At 38.8% G+C, this 20,053-nt stretch overlaps 1 protein-coding gene across 2 annotated transcripts in view; it reads left to right on the plus strand.

The window, feature by feature from the left end:
- Positions 1–341: 341 nt before the first annotated feature.
- TYK2 (tyrosine kinase 2) overlaps positions 342–20,053 on the plus strand; it is a 2,798,586-nt gene continuing 2,778,874 nt past the window's right edge. For both annotated transcript variants that reach the window (XM_044084572.1, XM_044084573.1), the window contains exon 1: positions 342–709. The gene's annotated coding sequence lies outside the window, so the exon portion shown is untranslated. The remainder of the gene's footprint in view (positions 710–20,053) is intronic.

Below are 20,053 nucleotides of genomic sequence, written 5' to 3' on the forward strand. Positions count from 1 at the left end.
TGAAACAAAGCAAAGTTTGCAAGGTTCAGTAATTCAACTGGAAGGCAGCAATGCTTCAGTCAATGTAAACTTACATCCCAACTATGTCTCTAGTAATAGGGCCTATTTGAATAGCAAATAGCAACAGAGTTTCTGCGTGGTGCTAACAGGAGCCATGAGAAAAGTGGCAAATTTGACTGGACGACAGTAGGAAAATCAATCCTTACTTAAGAAATTAACACCAACAGAAAACACTACATTACCCAGAATAACCCGATGCTTGCCTCGTCATACTACTTACTTCTGGTCCCGCCCATGGGGGATTTTACTATACTACAGAAAGTGAAGAGTTGCTCTACGCACCGCCTTCAAAGGGGCAAAGGGGTGGAACTATATTGTAGTTGGCTGGGATGTGACAGTTTTGTTTTTAATAATATGTAAAACTGTTTTGTGACGGCGGTGCAGCTGTCGGAGATTGTGTCTCACTCACGAAGTGTTGAAAAAGTCTGAGGTAGTTGGCAACAGGGCGTACGTGAGAGTTGGTAAAGTGTCCGTTTTCTGTTCGCGGTTGTGAGGAGTAGCAGGTATTGACCATCGGGCACGAGCAAGGCATTTGCGAAGTAAGGGACCATTGATCTCTAAGGGGCCCTTGAACAGTACCAAGCAAGACGGAGAGAAGCAGCCCCGCTGGGCGGCCGATTGGTCGGCACTCCTTCTCTGTTCATGGCAGGTGAGTAAACTGTGCCCACTGTGCGACGGGACCTACCAGTTCCGAAGTCACCGAGTGACAGGGGGCAGTGGCTTACTGCGTTGGGTGAGGCCTTTGCTTCCTTGGTTGTATGTTGTCCCTGGCTGTGAGGAAGACACTTCTGCGTGTTGTGCAGATGTAGGCGTAGTGAGGAACACGGTTGTCACTTGACTGGAAGACCGTGCTGAATGGACTAACAAAGTAGGGTTTGCAATAGAGCTGCTCGAGCTTTTAGATCGTATTGTGTTATTCAGAACTAGGTAAATAAGTTTTGATGCTTCCCAGTTGTGTACATCGGGTCTTTTTCGAACTGTGTCAAAGAATTAAAACATGTATATACTAGTGTGAGTTAAAAACAATCTGGTATGTAGTCCGTATGCATTGACACGGTCTTTGCGTGTGTGTGCGTGATTGCTAATTACTTGGACTTGCAACTCAGAACTCATGCTGGAATAGTGCAGCTGTAATCTTTGCTTAAACTTTGGTAGAGGTATGAGAGTTGTATCATTTTGTCTTTTATGATCTAGTTGCTGTGCTGTCACTGATATCTAGTGTTTATTTACTACCCGAATATTTTGTGTTTATTGGTTGTCTTGTTCAGTTGATTCGATCATTTGTGTAGTGTGTCTAGTTTGTATTTGTAGGTGTTTCCCCCCTCCTTGCCACAAGAAACAGATTCCCTTTACCGTAAGGGTTTTCTATCATCGAGTTGATTGCTTTCACTTTTTGCAGCTTTTCTGGATTCTAGCATCTCTCTGCAGTTGTCTATTCTGATAGTTTTCCACAGGCTCAGTATTCTGATAACTTTATTCTACTTAGCTGTTGTCCTTTCATTTTCAATATGTGTGTGTTTATATATGCATGTGTATATGTGCTGTTGAGCAGTTAACATTTTTATTCAAGATATAAATAATGATTAATCTTGCCTTTAATCTTTTATAGTAAGTACTCTTAACGTAACCATATTTACAAGTGTTTTGCAGCAATAAACTTGGTGAATAAACTAATTGGAAGGTGTTTTATTTTTGTTCTATGTACTGGGTAGTGCAAAGACTGGAACAATGGAATAAAGAACAGTATAAAACCTTGTGTATTATTTCATGACTTTTAAATACATTAAAATGCATGCTGATTGCAGTCTAACTTAAATTTTCAAGATTAGTTTATGATATATATATTTTTAATTTTACGATTAAATAATCTCATTGCTTAATCAGCAACCCATACCTGTGTGTTTGTGTTTGCACATGCATTATATTGTTTAAAAGAGAGAGGTGGTCAGCAAGAGGAACACTTTTCGGTTTTCAAAAAGCAATGTCTTTTGGGTTTTCCCAGTTAGTGGTCACCACAGCGGATCACCTTCCACAGATTGATTGGTAGTGCAGTTTTTACAGTGTTGAGTTGCCAGCCTGGCGCCCAACCTTCACTGAAGATACACACACACACACACCTACCTGCATGTTTTTAAAACTCACTGAACCGCAGGGATGACATGCAGAGTCTGCACAGAAGGTGCAACAGCCTGCATTTAGTAATAGCTGTTTTATAGGTTTAGTTTAATCATCTTGTAATGAATAACCCAATAAACAAATCTCATTTAATGAGGAAAGTCGATAAGGCTAACAGCAAGGTGTGTAAATATGTGTACACATGTATATTATATGGATGCTGTTTTGAAGTGCGTTGCCTGATCCCATTACGTTCCCAGAGTATATATTTAATCACTTGCCCCTTTCTTATTAATTACAATTCTGTCTTGCACCAGCTTCATTTTGCCTTTTATGATTCTCCTTAATCTCTCCTGCATTAGAACACATTTCTTTTTGTCTCTTGTGTGGTTTGTATCATGATTTTTCCACCTCCATCTTTCTTTGGCCTTAGAAGTTTAGTCCAGCTTTAACTTGTGTGCCTTTATAGGTAGACCTCATCCTTGTATCTGGTTATGCCCATGCCTGTGTTTTTGCAGCCTTTGTATTCTTATCTGATTTACAGCTTGAGTTGAAATGGCACACATTACCATTGTACCATTCTATGTTAATAAATTGTTGTTGGATTTTTGTTGTCTTTCCACCTTAGAATCCGTAAGGATGTGAGAATAACTTCACATTTGCCAACTACTTTGTTTTTATTAATAATGGTAAATATGTACAGATGTTTTAGTGCAGCATTACAGCAATGCAGAACAATCTCCCATCCAGTTTAAGTTGTGTATGGCTTTAAAGTATACAACTATTTGAGTACAGAACACTTCTTTTTACAATATGACTGTATTTTGTTCTGCATTTCTGATTTTAAATTTGCTTTAAAGTTTGAACTTTCATGTATGTGACAGACATAGTAGTTATCCTGATGGGGGTACATTTAAACATGGCAAAGTAGACTTAGAGAAACGTTTTACTGTTGATGATATTTTAATTGCATGTTTTTTTTTTTGTTTTTTTTTTCCAGTGGTTTTCTTAACTGTGATCAAGAAAGAAGTCTGTACCACAGTATATTGTATCTAAACACTTTTTTAATGGATGGTTTTAATGCATGTGGGGATTTTCATGTTGAGCATCTTCAGGGAAAAAATGCACTTATTGTTTGGCTGCTGACGAATCCTTTTTTGCAGTGTTTTTAAACAAATGCATTAAGGATTTTTCAGGTGCCTCCCTTTAAAATTAAATTATCAACACTGATAATTTGTAATGCTTGGTATACGTGTTGCATCCGTAACAAAAACAGCAGCTAGTTATCAAAGGAAAACAGCGCTAATGCTTGAAGTTCGTCTTAGAAAAGTTTTTAAAAATTCGTCTTCATTTCCAGTTTTCTAGTAGCAGAAATTGCAGAACGCTGTTGAGTATGTTTAATTTGGTAAGAGTAAAAATAAGCACAGTTAAATGCTTTTCTTGTTAAAGGTACTCTGCAGTTCATTCTTGAAAGTTTGCAGGTGTATAAAATGTATGGGATGTGTTTACTAGGTATACATGATATATAAGCAAACCTGATTTAGAAATTCAGAAATCGTCAGTTTAAGACATAATGAAACTTGCCTAGTCAGAACTGTAATTAAATTTGAGCAGGTGATCAGCATGTAAATATTGACAGCAGGTGAAGGAAGCATTATGAATTACTTTAATGTGTAAGCATAACTTTTTAATCATAGTGATATGTATTTAGTTTGATAGTTTCTTTTTTTAGTAATTGTATGCACATTAATTAGTAGTTAGTGTTATATTTTTAGGCATGTTGTGATTCTTGGATGTCCTTCAGCACAGTAGCCATTACTTTTTTGAACGAAAGTTGGCATGGCAAAATAACTTGCAGTCTATTTGAGCTTAGCATTGGTTAGAAATTGCTTTGCAGGCAAGTAACTGCAGTTTGGGCCAGAATTTGTGTTCACTGTAGTGGTTTTGGAATAGTTATTTAACATAACCATCTTAAACGAGGAGTAAGTTTAGTTAATAACAGCTTTCTGTTCTTGCAGCTAAATTCACTTTCAACTGTGGCATTGCATTTAAGTAAATTAAATTATACATTGTGTTTCACAATTTGATTGCTTCAGAATATTCTATTTAACTGCATTATACAATGACATGGTTCCGCTAATGTGGATTGTAGTTTGTAAGATGCCTTTGAGCTATGTAGTTGATCCTTGTATGTTTCTTGGCCGGATAGTATTATTTTTTTTTAAACTACTGTACTTGCAACACTGGCCAGTGACCACTTGCATGTAGTGGTTTGTTCAGCATAATAGTATTATTTTTGTAGTAATAATGGCTAAAAGTTTGATAAATTATATTAATGATCAGATCATTCTTAAACTGGTGGTGAGTTTGGAGTTTGTGAGCTCATTCTGATTCTTTCAGTATCACATCTAGGGATGGTACCATTATCTCCTCAGACTCTCAAACAAAACTACTGGGTGTTACTATTGACAACAAACTGAAGTTTGACCTGCACATAAATCAAACCATCAAAAACATACACAGAAAACTAGGCGTACTGTACAAAAGTAAAACATACCTAAATCAACAGACTAAAATTACCATGGCTCAAACTCTCCTAATATCCACACTTCTATATGCTGCCCCCGTCTTCACCAACCTATCCAAAACGGACATTAAAAAACTAGACCCGTTACCATCAAATTGTCAGATTTGCCACAAATGCTTCCTACCATTCCCATCATTACCACTCACTATACCAACTAAATTGGCTTGAACTTCAAAATCTCATTATATTCCATCAACTAGTTTTTGCAAAAGAACTCCTACTATATCCAGACAAAATATCAACTCTATCTAATTTACTTAAAATACATGAAAACCCAAGACAACTACACTCTAGTGACAGGACCTTAATCAAGATCACCAGATCCAACAACTCAGCAGGAGACTCCCTGTTTCCTAACTACATAGGCAGAATCTGGAACTCCCTGCCCCCTGATATTACCTCAGCAAATTCTGTCATTAAGTTTAAACAACTACTAAAGGAACACCTTCATATCAATAGGCAATGCCCATGCCTTCCCCCAGGTTAACCCTCTACACCTGCTTTTTTCCTCAGGGCTTTCTCTATCAACCTCCACATATTAATTTACTGTTATGTACTACAGTTCTTAATACGCAAACCTCATCTACTAGCAGTTCTACTTTACTCTTTGAAAACTCTATGGGCAAGTCATACATACTCTCCAAATTTCAAGAAGAAATTACTGCTCATACAACTAACGTGTTCTGATACTACAATTTGCAGCTAAAATATTTCTTCTCTATGTACCTCTAAAATGTGCAGCCAAAACATTTTTTTTCTCTGTGTACTTCTAAAATGTTATGTTTTGTACTTTGTCTCTGTATGTGTGAAATGACGCTGTATATGTTTGCTTGCCTTTGTATATTTACAAACTGTGGAGCTTTTCTCCCTGGACCTCCACTGAAAATGGACATTTATCCAGTCGGATTCTCCTGGTCAACAAATGTAAAATAAAATAAATAAAAAAAAAAAATATGGAATACCAGACCTTGCTATGTCTGGACTCGGGGATATTTTAAATATCTGAAATGCAACATGCCAGTGTGGCAATACGTATGAAAACAATATTGCAGAAAATTAAAATATATTACTTTTGTACCTTCATTGTAGGGGCTCTGTCCCCATACTCCTAATCTTTAAATATGCTACTTCTGTAGTTGCAAAAACTCAAAGAATAGGGACATGAGTTCAAACAAAATAACTTTGAGTTGGACCTGTTTATTATCCACATTATGTAATTGAGATGTTGATTTGATGTCCCACAGGCCTTTTGTCTGTTAGGCTTGGTTTGGACTTCTACAGCACATACACTTAAGTCATATAACGTAATTGCTGATAAGTTTATTCATCTTGCTCTTGTTTTTTACAGATGGAGTTAATTGAAGTATTTTTGGAAGTATTTAAAGTGTGGCATCTTGAATGTTTCTCTTCTTAAGTCTTTCTCATTAGGTAACACTACAAGCATTTTCTCAGTTGGCTTCTCTGGGTGGTGTTGACTGTCATGACCCTTTCAAACTACATAGAGGGAATAGTCATGTGACCCCTTAAGTTAGAAACCTCATGGAGGGCAAGGGGCCTTTCTTCTTCAACACACTAACCAGTTGTATGTTACATGCGTTATCTGTGTGACTGTTTTTTAGTTTAGAACTTTGGCTGAGAGTGAGCTCCAAAAAAGCCTTTATGCTAATTTAGGGCTTTCTTGGACTTTTCCCACCTACACTTGTTAAGAACCTTGCCAACATAATTGCCAGCACACCCTTAAACCAGCAACTGCATCCGCAAGGTAGATGTTTTTAAGACATGAAAAGATTTTGCTGAAGTCATTTACTGAGATGTTCTTAAAACATGAAGATTTTGCTGAAGTCATTTTTCTGTTTCAGAATGTTTTCACACCATGGATAATGTAGTGCATATTATGCTCGTTGACTACTTCACTGCGTATGAAGTATTGCTAGTTGCTACTTTTGTATTTGCACCTGCCAGTAAAGACACGGTTGTGGTCAGTTACATCTCTCATGCTGATACATTTTTAGCTTAGCCATGTAAACCCTGCCACCTCCCTAGGTGTACCATAAGTTGTTGAGTTTGCAGATCATGTTCTATTTATTTTTAAAAGTTACACAGTGCACATCTGTTTTTTTTTTTTTTTTTTTTTTTTTTTTTTTTTGGTAAGGTAGTTGGTCTTTATCTGTCCTACAATATACTGTGGTTTATTGGCTTGAATGTGTGCCAAAACACTGGAGTGCTTGATGACTCTCCTAGTCTCAGTGCTGTGTGTTTTTTGCAGAAGTTGTAAATGGTATGTGCCAGTGCTGGTCTGTGTGTGCGTCTGTGGAATTAGACTGTTATCTGTTAAATTCCATGTGGTTTCTAGTTATTTTGACAAGACATTTTTTCACTTTATCCAAACTGAAAGTGGTCTGCTTCTATTAGAGATCTTTGGGCAGTGCGTGACATCGCTGGTATTCTTTAGAACTTGTAAGATCTTGGTCAAAGAAACTGCCAAAATTAAAAGTTGAAACTGAAGAAGCATGCTAAGTGATTTCAGAGGTCCTTAAAAATTACCTCCGTTATCACATCTTGTGTGCTTATATCCCAGATGAGACCGTGATGTAGTAATATTCTGTTTCCTGTCATTACTCTTGTCTTGAGGGCATAGCACCTCAAAGTGCCAGTCTTGCTGGCTGATTACATATCAACAAATCTGAACAGAACAAGAACTGCAAATGTAGAGACAAAGAACAGGGCATTATTCATTACTGATTTGTCTTATTTCTTATTTAAGCTATCTCAGGATCCTTTTCTAACTAATGTAGTTTAATAGGCTGTACAGAGCACAGATTAGATTATATGAATTTTGAACCAGCTACATTATTGTTGGTAGAAGTTAGTAGTTTTGTTCAATGACAGACATTTCATGTTCAGCAAGCCGTGCTCTCCATGTTGGGGAAAACTTTTAAAAAAATGAACTGAAAGATTTGCAGAGATCCTTCTAAAAACTTAAAAATGTTAAGAGGAGGTGTGAGAATAAGTGGAAGGCGAACCAAAACAGTTTTTAATACATACTTTTACAAACATATGAAATAGGTTCATGGGTAGTACTAGGCTATCAGCCCAAGGGCCTAAGTAAGCCTAGCCAACAAGGTTCCCTGGCTTATGCCACCCAAGAAAGTTATTTTCCTGTGCCCCTGTCGAGCAGAGCCACAGACGTGATCCCTGGGCTTATTTCCTATTTCCCATCCACTCATGAAGATTTTTCGTGAAGAGTGCTAATGAGGAACTTTGCTTGACATAGATAGGTAGCTTGTTCCAGAGTATGGGAAGTCTCAGGGACAGGAATCTATACCTCCAGCATGTCCTGTTTTATTGTGGTGACAAGGTTTAGGTCCCTAGAGCGTGTAGCTTGGAGGGATTGGGATTTCTTTAGGTGTAGCATGTCCAACAGCTCTGGGTTTGACAGTTTTATATGTTAGGCAGACATCACCTCGGAGTAGGCTATATGCTACAGAGTAAAGCTGGAGTTTTTTGAGATGGTCAGTGTAGGGCATCTGTTTGAGGCCAGTAATCCTCTTTGTGAGGTACTTCTGTGGCCTTTCCAGCTGCTGCAGATGTCTTGTGAGGTACATTCCAAAAGGGGAGTTGTACTCTGTATCTAATGAGTGTCGAGTAGAGGGGAACAATGACCTCTTTTTTTTTTCCTGGATGAGAACCCTTTTGCGATGAGGTGTGCCATGTAGAAGGATTTCCTGACTACTGTGGCAATGCGATTATCAAAGGAGAGACTGCTGTCCACCTGGGTCCCAAGGTCTCTTATCACACATTCGGCTTTACGTAGACTGCCTCCTATGTGGTAGTTCATGGGTACATTGTTTGTTTTTACCAAAGGGGATTACAGTGCACTTTTTGGCATTGAGCTTGAGGCCATGGCTCTGACACCAGGGGACTCGACTATGGCTCCTAGCTAACCAAAGGCCTTCTGTGTTAGTCTGTACTTCAGAGAACTAGATACCAAACAGGAGCGGTCCCAGGACTGAACCCTGTGTTACCCCACTTGTCACTGGTTTGAAGTCAGATTTGGAGTCTGCAACTTTTACAGTGTGGGTTCTGTCAGTCTTCCAGTTGGCAACCCATCTTGTGACGTAGGGATTTATACTTAGTTTAGTGAGTTTAGCTATAATTCCAGAATGGGGGGTGGTGTTGAAAGCCTTGGCAAGGTCAAGATAGGCTGTGTGAACCACCTTACCCTCGTCTACGGCTTTGGTGACTCCCTCAAAGAAGTCGATCAGGTTCAAGAGGCATGATCTGCCTTTCACAAACCCGAACTGGGTGAGGTCCAGAGTTTGGAGGTTACTATTGTCTTTGTTTATGAGTTCCATGATGATACCTTCCATGTCCTTGCAGACCAGGCTCGTCAGGCGATAGTTCCCTGGATCAGTGGTGGCTCCCCCTTTGTGGAGTGGGATAACTGTTGCTGTGCACCATTCAGTGGGCACAAAGCCTGATGTGAGGCTATGATTGATCATGGTGCTTAGGTGGGGAGGCAGGTCGTTCTGAAGTTCATGTAAAATGCAGCCTGGGGTGTTCTCCGGTCCCATGGATGGTGTTTTTGGCTTTAGAGAGGGCAGATTTTACCTGTGTAGTTGTGATTATGGGCCCTTAAGGGGGTGAGAGGGGAGTAAAGTTAACACTGAACCTATCTGCCAGGATGTTGGCAGTATCAGTTGGTTCTGTAATTTTCGTGCCGTTGTGCGGTAACTCGGAGCAGATCTGGGTGTTACCATTGAGATTCTTGACCTAGCTGTAGAATGCTTTGTGGTTGTCCTTAAAATCAGTGGCGATTTTGTTTTCATAGATAGCTTTGGAGGATCTTATAAGGGATCTCCGCTTCTTACTGAGGCTGACCAGGGAGCTCTTCCACTCATGGAATTTTACTCTCTTTTGCAACAGCTTCTTCCTTCTGTTGTAGAGTTTGTTTATGGCAGGGGACCACCAGATTGGCTTCCTTTTTTTTTGGAGGATAGCATCTTGGTTCTGTTTGGGATAGCACGATCCATACACTCATGTAAGTGCTTATCGGATGCATTTGTGTAGAATTCAGCAGTTGTAACTGTATTGTCCATCTGCATGGGTGTCATGAAGTTCACAACTTCTGTCTTAAGAAGCATGAAGTTGGCTTTGGAGAAATTTTTTACCGTGGTTTCATTAATGGGGGGAGGGGTGGGATGTGGATATCTAGGGTGATTAGCTTATGGTCGGATCTGACTAACAAGGAGTTGACTTCAGGTGTGGAACACTGGTCACTCATGTTGGTAATGACTAGGTCTAGGATATTGTTGCCTCAGGTGGGGGTATGGATAAGTTGAACCAGGGCATTGGAATTTATGAATCCCAGAAAGCGTTGAGCGAAGGAGTTGGTACATGAGCAGTTTTCTCAGTTAATGGTGGGGCAGTTGTAATCACCCATTATTTGGGTGTTTGGTTGAACCCCAATATTTTCCAGTATATCAAGAGAAGAGGAGTTGGAATCCTGGGGCATGGTAGGGGATTTGTAGCAAGCTACAATTTGGAATGCAGTTTTGCCCAGAGTTAGTTGCACTTGGATAACCTGGGATGCATTATGCTGAGCATCTAGCCTTTATGAATATGGACACACCTCCGCCTTTGGTGTTTGGTCTAGGTTAGATGGCCGAAAAGTGTGGTATGAGTTATAGCCTGGTAATGCAGGGGTGCTCTCTGGAGCCTTGAACCAGGTCTCAGTCACAGCACAGATATCAATGTTCTCCATTTTAAGGAGTGCTTCGAGGGAGTGCATTTTGAGATTTAGACTTCTAGCATTGAGTAGCATTACCCGCAGTTTTTGCTTGCCTGTTCCCGTTACGGTGGTGAATTTGTCTTTTGAACCTTGCCTAAAAAAGGCACTATAGGGGTGGCAAGAGCCTTAGCCAGTATCTGGAATCCCATATGTGACAGGTGCAGGCCATCTCTGGCAAAGCATCGTGGTCTGTCGACCATGTTGTCCCAGGCAGACAGATACTGGATCCCCTTAGAATGACACCAGAAGCTTAGCCAATTGTTGAAGTCGGTCATTTTGTCCTTGTACTGCGGTATCATTCTGGGTGATGGCAGGATGCTTCTCAGGGTTAGGGTCATAGCTGTCTGGGCTACAAGATCAGAGAGCTGTTCCATGTCTGTCTATATGTAGCCCAGGGAGGTACGTTTCGGGTCGTTGACACCAACATGGACAATGACAGAGTCATATTTGTACTTGTTGTGGAGTGACCTGAGTGCATGGGTTATGTGGCGGACCCTGGCACCAAACAGGCAGCTGGCAGTAACCTTCTCCTTGTTTAGCCTGGTGAGTGGGACATCAGTGTGTTGGGTACGTTGTTTTGCCTTATGGGCTTTGGTTGAGTGGCACATTGAGTCTGGACTGTGTGTCATTTGGGTTGTGTTGGGTGGTGGAGGTTGCTTGCGTTTCTGCTTTGGTGTTCTCTGTTGCTTGAGGAGATTATTATAGAGAGCCTCCGCGAATGTTTTTGTGTTTCTATGTGTGGATTTTGGTGGTGTAGGTTTTAGTGGGACTATGTGATGTGTGGTGTGGTGCAAGTGTTTACCTACTCCTCTTGACTGTCAAGTTCAGTCTTGGTTGGAGAGAGCTTTACCTCCAGTTTGGCTAGATAAGTACATCTCTCACATGTCGTAGTGTTGGGTGGTAGGAGGAGAGGGTTGTCTGTGTGTACATGAGGGAATTGCTACATTGCCCCAAGATGCCCAGATTCATCAGATAACAAGAGAGAACACTGGGAGCTGACCTTTGGACATGCGTGAATAAAAAAAAATATTCTCCTCTAGACAAGTGAGTACAAGAGCTGTTTTTTCTCTAAGCAAGTGAGGAAAGTATGTACAAAAACTGTTTTCCTCTAGGTAATGAGAATAATTGAGTGCTGTAGTAATTTGTAGCTTATTTAGTGCTTGCAACAAGTTCTGAACAAGTGCTGAGCTATGAATAAGCAAATTCAAGTGCTAAGAATCTGTATCTGAACTAGACTATTTACAGGAAAGAAACCAGTGCAAATGTGGGCTTTTAAATCAAAGTTGAGAGAGATGGAAAAATTGCCCAAACGGCCAATAACTACAATTTCTGGGCCAGAAACCACTCCTTATGTGGGTAGATAGATTACCTAGTGCTTACCACTCCCACTGATAAGCTAGCAGGCTTCCCTTCAACACAGACAGGCTTGGGGGGTTCAGAAGTTTACAAACAGTCTTGGATAGTGCTAATCTGTATCTGGACTAGACTAGTTACAGGAAAGGCAGGAAACGATTATTTATTTATTTATTTTGTTACAGTTCAGCAGAACACAGGGAGATTCTAGCAAACTATTTTTTTTTTTTTTTACCCCGTGCAGTTGTTTTGGCTGACGTTTTCTTGTCATTGAAAAAAAAAAAACTTGTAAGCTTTAAGTTTTGAACATGCTTCCATTAAGGGATAGTTATTGTAATGGTCTGAAACACAAAATTTCCTTATCCCAGAGACTTATAAGAAGGCAAACTATTACTCCTTTGAGTTAATCACGCTTTTTATGTAGGTTTAATATTTGGTAGCAAGGGAGAACCTAGTAAAAAGATTAGTTGTATTTGATACATGCAAGCTCTGTGACCTAGACCAGTGTATGGCGTTATGTACACATGTAATCATGTGCAATAAAATATTTCTTGACAAGTTTTCAAGATTTCCTTTGGTATATATTTACATTTACAAAATGAGCTTAATAATAAAAACCTGGTTTCCCTGTTGGAGCTGTACGAAGTACAGATTAAGTATACTTGTCTTTCTCAAGAGAATTCCTTAGAATGTGCTTATTTTCATTTGATGATGAAGCAAGTGGTCCTTTGGCAGATAACTGTGGTATATAGCCATGACTCTGCATTTAAGCACATTCAGTTCCAGTCTGTTTTTAGTGCTTTTAATGAAGGGAAACTATCAGTCATTGAACATTCTTTGAACATTTTATTTGCGTTAAGAATGTGCATGTGCCGTGGTGTTGGAGAGTGCATTTTGGTGTTACAGTTGTGGAGGGAAGTCATTTTGATGCACTTTGTGAAAGTAGTTGAATTGAAGGTTTTACCCTGGCTTTAGTCCAAGTAGGACAATAGCCTAAAATAAAAGACTGGGTTTCGTAATCAGTATGACCACGGAGTCTGACGTTATTTCCAAGTATGGTTATATTTTTGAACAATTATTATATATGGGACATCGTTTCAGAGTCTTGGGTCTCCAACCCTGTGGCCAGATGCACAACACCTCCCACTCCCTCCTGCCCCAGCCATTCGGCTCCTGTTTCTGTGCCCTGCCCCGAGCCCTCTTTCAACTTATTTTATTATTTAAAAAAAGTATTGTTTTAAAACTGTAGCAAAGTGCTTGCTACAAGTGTAGCAAACAGTTGCTACGGTTTGTACTCTGCCTGCAAGAGCACTACAGCACTCAGATTTTAGTAAAAAAAAAAAAAAAAAAGCTGTAGCAGGCTGCTTGCTACAGTTTACACCATACATGCAGTGCTGTATCGCTGAAGTTTGACCAAGCTGTTATTGCATTAAAGAGAGATTAGGATTGGTTGATTGCACCCCTAATACTTGTGCCCATGGCAGTTGCCCTTCTCGTCCTGCCCTAGCTACACTACTGCACTAAGGTAAAAATGACTCGCATATGAATTTTAGATGTCATCTGATTTTTTCTCTCCCCAGAATGCAGTAAATGTATCTTCATGTTAAAGATGCTTAAAGGGACCATTTCTATTGCTTGTTTAATTTTGGATTGCATAGGTTGTTTGCATGGTAAACACTTTGGGACATTACCAGAGCCATGAAGGGTCACTTTATCAAGTTAACAAAACATATATTACTAGCGTATTTTACACTTTTTCTCATGCTCATAATTTGTGGTAGAGGTCAGCTTTATTTCCAGAGTTGGATTTTGTGTAAACATTAGATAAAAACAGACCCCTTTCATGTAAGCTTTTAGGGGTCCAGCTTTTTAAAATTGAATTGATCAATGCTTGTTAACATTTTGGTGAAATACACATTCGTCATCTGACTCCATTTACCCCATCTTTACTAACCTTCAGGCATCTCAAAAAAAAAAATTGAACAGCATTATAACAAAGTTACTAAATTTGCAGCAGATACCCCTTTCAGAACTTGCCACTGTTGTTGTTGTTGTCTTTCAGCTTTTCCCGATTAGGGATCGCCACAGCGGAACTCCGGTCCGCTAATGATTGGCAGTAGATTTTCACAAACGTCGAGGTGCCAGCTCGATGTTCAACCTTCAACGAAGGCATGCCCATTTACGCATGTCTTTTGAACGCCCGCCCTACCGCGGGGAGGACATGCAGACTCCACACAGAAGGCACTTCCCACACTCCAGCCGAGAATTGAACGGGAGAACCTCTTGCTGTGAGGCAGCAATGTTACCGCTGCACCACTGTGGAGGAACTTGCCACTGGATAAAGATAAAAAAGCCTAAATTGGTTAGAACTACCCATCAACTAATATACACTGCTTCATACCACCTAAAAATTATCCAGAAGCCATCTAATTGCCCGGCACTAAATAACATTGTGTACAACAGTGTTCCTAGTCTGTCATTATGATCCAATGACCAAAAACTCCTGTCTGTCTGCAAACCTATCAAATCTGTTGGCTATTTTCTGTACTCATACTGTGTTGCTAAAACCTGGAACTCCTTATCTCTGTCCATCGGGTCAGTATCCTCACATCCTTCAAAACCATTCTGAAAAACGTCTTAGCCAAAAGTTGGCTATGCTGTTGTTCAACACCAAGATAAACTAAATCCCTAAATGTGAACAAGTACTATATTCTTACTTCTTTTAGTTTCTCTCCTTTGTCTTTCTCTAAATATACCATAAGCCTTCTTTTCTCTCAATTCATATTGCAATTCTTGTTTGTATTATACTAACTTACCTTGAATTTGTCTATAAACTGGCTAATATTTCTGTAACTGTTAAATCATTCTCATATAACTTGTATCTGTTCTTAAGCAATATTGTATCTGTTTGGTATGAATATTTATAAACTTTATTTTTTGTACTTTTAAGGACTGTAAAAATTACTGTTCTTAAAATGTTTTGTAGTACTTTGGAGTTTTTTTTCTGCTTGGACTTCACGGAAAATGGGTTCCTGTCCACTCAGACTTTCTTGGTAATCAGACATCAGTCAATAAAGTAATCAAGCTGGTTGAAGAAATTTGCAGATATGCAAGGCAAAAGCATTCAAGAAATTGTAAAATTAGATTATAATCAACTTGTACAGCACATCTCTCAGTATTATCTTTTAGCCTCAGTACAACATTGTCTTTGGGCTAGTAAGATCACTTTTATTGCACTCTAGTCCCATACTGATAACATCCTTCTTGTTATGGCCAAAGGCCTCCTGACCAGAGCCATCATTACTGACCTCACCAGATTATTTGATCTGGTTGACCATAACATACTTTTAGATTACCTAACCAAAATTGGAATAGACTCGGGTACAACTTCCTGGTTCAAAAATTACGTTTCCAGTTGGGCAGTTCTGTTTAGTTTCAAAGGTCAGTCCCTGTTTCCAGCCCTCTTCTTAAAGGAGTTCCTCAAGGTTCCATTCTTGTTCTCCTAATTTTTCCATTTTCATTAATAAAGTCCCACTTGATCTCCCACACTCGCTATATTAATGGATGCTGATGACCTGGTGTCATTTCTGACTCTCTCTGACTGACATACAGCAGCAACTACAAGCTGACTTCTTTCTCTTGTTTTAATGGCTGAATAACAACAAATAAATTTTAACATATCAGAAGCAAAAAAAACATGATTTTTGGTATCCCTCCCAAACGCCAATATAATTTCCAATCTCTTCTCATCCACAACCATTTTTATAATTTCAAGTACTTTAGTGTGTGGCTTGATCCCCACTGGCCTTTTACCTTGATCTCTAGCAAGCATGGAAGAAAATTACTGTTTTGGGCCCAGAAAATGACCCCTTTTTCTCCAGACCAACAAGGAATGCCATAGGCAAAGGCATATCATTAGCCCAACTAAAGTATAGACTTCCATTTGTTGCAACAGCATCCAAGAAAAACTCCACCACTCTTCATCCACTCTATAACCAATTCATGTACTGTTTCCTAGAAATGAGCACTGCTGTATCATGCTAATAAAGCCAACTGGCTACCTCTCCAACAATGGGCCAACTTTCTACTTGTATCCCACCTCTACAAGCTCCTCAAAGAAACCTCTTGCACCTCCCTTGCCTCCAACCTATTTGGGCAACACCCCCCCCCCGTTCCAGTCTTAGAAGTCTGTAGTAAGGTCCATTTTTTCAGTGTCCCAGAACCAGATGTCATTTCACCTACCATGCTTTCTCTGTTCTAGACCTCAAACTCTGGGAAACTTTTCCCTCCAAGTTGTAAAGACCTCCCTTCTTAACCTTTATTCCATGCATATCTCAAGTCAGAGGCAGATTTCATGTTTTCCCACTGACTAATCATCTTGCTGTTTTCAGGTACCTCTTTTTACCGCATTGTAAATATTGTATATCGTGAACCTGTGTGCCTTCCTCCTTTTTTCCTTACTTTTACTATCTTGTATAGTATTCCTAAATGTGATTTCTCCTTTCACTTAATATCACCTGCTTAATCTTCTGTCCTAACACTAATTGTCCCTTCCTATTCCTTCTTATGTTTTTACTTTGGCATCTTAACTGTAATGTTATCTTCCAATGACGTCTTTCTTATCTTTGTAGTAATACTTGTTAATTTGCTTGTCTACTGCTGTTTTGCTGAGACTGAAATAGGTCTGTTTGGATTTGTGTTCTACTCTGGTTACCAAACTGAATAAATGAGTTTATTGGGTGAAAAGTTTTTGTTGCTACAATTTCCTTTGGAATGGATTGGGAGGTAGTTGTATCAGAGGTGAAAATGAATGGTGACCAAGACATTTCTCTATTGTTTTGGCTGTAAAATGATGTTTAGTTCTTTTTGTGAGATTGAACAGAAAGAGATGGTTTAAGATGAAGATGTCTTCTTACAAGTGATTTTCCACCAGATTCATGAATGTCTGCACCCAAGTTGCACCATTCTGAGTGAATAGGCAACACAAACTTAACTCACACCTAATTTTAGTTCTTCCTACTGATTTTCTTGTATTCTTAAAAATCGAGGGGATTAATAAAGGTTAGTGCAAAGTGTAGACTGTGTAACTTAGTGTAATCTTTCTGAGGGAATAGACAGCACAAGCAATCTAGTAGGGATCTTCATGAATGCAGAACATGTACACTTGGTGTAGGAGTTCATGAATCTAGCCCGTATTCTTGATAGGCTGAATATTTTTTTTTTTATAGTGATCTTTTTAAGCAGAATAGTGGAGAGACCAAGAACTAACTTTTAATCAGAAAGTAAATCATTATTATATTCATGTGTTCATTTCAGCAGGATGGTGCATATCAGTGCATACACTATACATTCTGGGAAGATTATGGTTAAGTCTGATAGACATTTTGCATTATTCTACTTCCTTGCACAAATCTCCGCTGTAGAAGTCTAACGGAAATAAGCACATGGTACATATGCCGATAAGTGTTACAAGTTATTGTTTTTATGTTTTTTATTTTTCTGCTTGCAAGCACAAAACTGTAGTGTAAGCACCTTTAATGAACAGAAAATTTAATTATTGCCTCTAATTTTTGGAATTATATCGTATAAAAATGGATTTTTTTCTTAATGGTTAATCATTTTCCTTAACTGCAACATATTAAAAGTACAATGGCAGAATAGTTTGAATATGAGTGAGATTGCTTACATTGTGTAAGTACCCGGCTTGAACCAAGAGGCATACCTCTTAACTGTCCAGGTTTTTGCAGAATGTCTAAATTTTTTGCCTCGTTTTTTTTTTTTTGTTTTTTCATCATAAAATGTGTGGTTTTCTGGCATATCAGTGAAGATTGAATTCACTAAATAATGATGGACATTTGAGTTTCAGACTTCATGTCTTTCAGAAAGTGCATTGTAATACAAAACGTTTTTATTCTAGTGACTCTAAGTTTGTAAGAGCAATATTTTAAAATCTGTCCCTATTTTGGGTCTTTGTCTCCACATTATTTTTGGCTTTGTCCAGATTTCTTATGCCAAGAGGTATACCAAGAGGTACTTAAGAATTTACATCAGAGCACTGTAGCGCAGGGTCCAGCAGACCCAAGAGAGGGAGGGAGGGAGAGAGAGAGAGAGAATGGGAAGGTACTTAACTGTAAAGATAAGTACAAGAGTAGAAATACTTTGTTGCACAGCCTAATTTATTTGACTGGTTAGGATTACCAGTGCACTGTACTTGTATTCATTGATTATCTGTGTTACTGCTTTGGAACAGAGATTTATAACGAATAGCTGTCACACATTTGTGTACTCTGTTTTTGAAAAGTTTATGCGTAGATGAAAAAGTATTAAGAAATAAAAAAATATCTGGTAAAACAAAGGCGTGGTTCACCATGAACTGTAATTCAGTAGAAGTATTGTGGTTAAACCTCAAGAAGGGTGGTGATATCATCTGTCACCCTTTTATGGAAAAAAAAAATAATTTGCTGCTCTTTTCCAAATAGAAATCACTAAGAAAGTTGGTAACTGAGGAGTCTGTGTAAACAAATGCAAGATGCTTCGAGGTAACGCGTTGTGTGAAGCTGGCACAAAGGAAATGACTATATCTAGTAAATGGTGGTACTGATGCATTTTTAAAATGTTGCTACTTACCTTTGATAATGAGGTCACTGAGCTCATCTTAAGTGATTGCTTTTGGCTACAACCCCGGCCAGACAGGTAGCATATTTGTACATTAGTTGTACATTTAGATTCAACACGTTGGATTTAAATGACAGCAGGTCATAGAAGCTAGTGTAATGAAGTAGCATATAGGTGGATGCTTTTGGTTTTAATAACGTGTTTGGTTTACAAATGCTCAGTTCTTTTTATGATGTGTGACGGACTTTATAGTGACTTTGGTCCTGCTTTCCTCTTAAAGTAGGATGCCTATTGTATGAGTGTTTGTCATTTTATATCAAAGATTTCATTACACTTGTAAAGTCAATTAAGACGAGTTGATATTCACTGTCAGTGAGTAACACAGTAGTTAATGTTGTATTTAAGTTCAAAGTTTGGTGATCTGATCCTTTTTTGTTTTCGGGTGGTCTTAAGGGACAGGAGTGTGGGAGTAGGGAGTTTTGGTGTGTGTTTTGTTCTGCTGAACTGTGGTGCAATTAGAGATGATTTTGCTGCAGATGGTAAGGGGGAACACTTCTGTAGCACTTTTCACTTTATGCACCATAGTGTGCACTTTATGCACCATAGTGTGACTATAGAGTTAATACATTTAAGATCACGTGTGAACAGCTATATCAGTGAGTAACATTTTTTTTTTGGCTATATCACTACCCCATTTTTAGTGAATATTCATGGTATGTTGTAGCTGTACAGCCTTAAAAATAAAATTTAAAAAGCCCCAGTGTTAGCAATGACATTTTCAGAGTTTTTGAATCTTCCAACTGGAGAAGAGCAAAAAGTTCAATGTGCTGACATCACTCATTGGAGTTTCAGCTAGGAAGCTTAAAGGAGATACATGGGTCAGCATTGCATAATGTTTTGAGCTTTCTTTAACAGTTTCCAGTTTGCTACTACCAACGAAAGACATGTGGGGGAAATTTAATTTTAGTAGAAGTTATTCACAAAAAAATGGAAGCCCTCTCCTGCTTTATGTACCACCATATTTAACCATATACACTTGAACTTTGCCCTGTAGTTTCAGCTGTAGTAGCAAATATGAACACGGAAATTCTGTCTGGATGGAGACAGGTCTGAGGAGAAGGATGGAGAATTGTACAAAATGGGACATGCTGCACATGGCTACACTGTGTGTTATTAAGGAATGTAGAACATGTAAGATGCTTTATTTTGCTGTAACATAAATATTGACACACACTGTTTCCGTTTTTCTGAAAACAGTACTGTTTTTGGATACCACTGCATTACAGCATAGCAGTGATATGCTTGAGATGTATACTGAGTTTCAGACTGAAAGAATTTAAAATAGACAGTTATGTTGTCAGCCTAGTATCAAAAATAGAGCACACAAATGATAGTAAAGGACCACATTTATTTAACTGTTATGATAAAGTTATCCTCCGCTACAAAATGCCTTTTAATTGGTTGAGAAGTAAAGACACCCTCTGCCTTTTCTTCCTGTACTATAGTTTTGCTTCATGCCCAGTAGAGTGGGG

This window comes from Protopterus annectens, chromosome 9.part0 (assembly GCF_019279795.1).
Source record: "Protopterus annectens isolate FY-2018-M chromosome 9.part0, PAN1.0, whole genome shotgun sequence".
NCBI classification, from domain to species: Eukaryota; Metazoa; Chordata; order Ceratodontiformes; family Protopteridae; genus Protopterus; species Protopterus annectens.